The following is a 2,097-nucleotide window of genomic DNA, read 5'->3' on the forward strand; positions in this document are numbered from 1 at the left end:
TGTATTTTTAAATATTTCTATCACTATTCTGGACATAATGGAGAAATTCCTGATAAGCAAGGAAATTTCCTGCAAAAAAGGTACCATGATGTATGTTTCAACACTAATTGTTACCGAGATAATTCAATAATTACGTAGCTGAGTTATGGAGATTCCGAACTTTGATGTTCGTCTACTGATTATTGCTACTGATACAACAACAAAAGGTTATGTTTATTTACGGATGCAACAATTCTTACAAAGACTGTATTCTTGAAAATTCATTAAATAAAACTTGGGAGTGTACACTTGAAAACGAAAGACTTCTCTGCGGTGGATACCAATGATAAAAATCTATTGAAAAACGAGATAATTGTTGGTATAAATGATGTATCAACAGTAAATGCAAGTACACTTGTTCAGTTATCAAGAGTAACAGATTTTTGTATGATCGCACATTCATTATTTATGTTGATATATATATAATTCATTTAATTAATGAAATTCTGTTTCATACATGGTAAAAATTGATAAGCCTATAAATACGAAAATATCTCACATTGCTTTTGTTTTATGCGAATTTTTGCTAAGAGATGAAACGGTTCATCGATGTAATCACCATTATTTTTTAACTTTTTTTTTCTGCATTGACCTGCGTTTTTTCTCCAGGGCCTCTTGCTTCATATCTTCTAGATCCTCCATGATTCCTGAAACAATGAAACATGTTGAAATTAATAGGATGATAATTGCATTTTTCATGAATTGAGCAACTATCTCAAATACAAGTGATTCAAGGGAAAAACTTTAAAAACATTTTTTGTAGATCAGTAGAGAGGATATTTGGCACTTTTCGTAGTAAACTTTCAACCTTGAAGAAATGTGTTTCCTCTATGTAGCATCCATTCCAGTCGGAAGCATTAAAAAGTAGTCAAATAGTATATTTTATGATGCCTACCGAAAAAGTGCCCTTTTCGAAATGGTTTAGTGGGCGCAAAGGGGTTTTTCCCGCATGGCGTGCAGAACTTCATGAGAGTGTGTAAAGTGAATTCTTGTGCGTAAAGCTTTACAAACACTAAACGGTTTCGAGAAGTGTACTTCTCAAACAGGTATCGCAGAATAAAAATTTCGAAAACAATGAATCCACTCCATAGCATATTACAAATTTCTTAGTAGCAACAACTATATGCATGTACAAACAAGCAAGGTTGGGAGCCTATTCGACAGAAGCGACAGACCGTTATTTTATTCATTATTAGTCTCTTTAATTTTTTCTCTTTCTACCAATTTCATTGGTAATAAGCTTCCGAATGGATCTGTCGCAATGGTTCTACGATCAATTTCCCTAAAAATCCCTCTTGGAAAATTTCCGATATTTGTTTCTACACCGATTTCCATTATTATTTTTATCATTATTTTCATTTGTTTGAATGGTAAGGCATTTGTTATTTTCAAGATTATTCTTCTCCAGTGTCCCTCTTTCGATGTTCAATTTTCCCATGATGTCATTTACACTGTGATATTATTCATTATTCATCATACCAAGACATAGTATATCCATAACCACACCTGTTAAGCCAATGCATATTCTATTTTTATTTCTTTGTTGATTCATCCATTTTTTCAATAATCTCATTTTTCCCGAATGTTTTCAATATTATCAATTTCTATTCACCTGCATGGTGGACCGCAAGAGCATAATTGGGAATTACGAAAAAGAAAATTCACCCTGAGAACATCTGACTTTTGGAGCTGCTGAATTGTAAAAATTCCTCATTATTACAAAATTCGACCCTCAAAACGAATGAGCCTCTGCACATTTGTGTCTGTCACAGTATTGAACACAGCCATAATAGGAAGCAAAAAAGAACATAATTTTATGGCAGATGACTCCTTAAGTCATACAGATTCGAAAATCATTTACAAAATGACAATGTTTCTTTTTTTGACAAAAAAAATATTTTCAGATAAATTGCTCTATGCCAAAATGTATTGAATCGATCAGCCCAAAATTTTATACACTTATGTGACTCAATGATATTAACTATGACCCAAAATTTTTAATTCTATTTCCACATTCTACGTGTACTGTGGAACGTTGAATGAACTCTGCGATGAAAA

The sequence above is a fragment of the Diachasma alloeum genome, unplaced genomic scaffold (genome assembly GCF_001412515.2).
Source record: "Diachasma alloeum isolate Michigan unplaced genomic scaffold, Dall2.0 Dall_scaffold_26154, whole genome shotgun sequence".
Lineage (NCBI taxonomy): Eukaryota > Metazoa > Arthropoda > Insecta > Hymenoptera > Braconidae > Diachasma > Diachasma alloeum.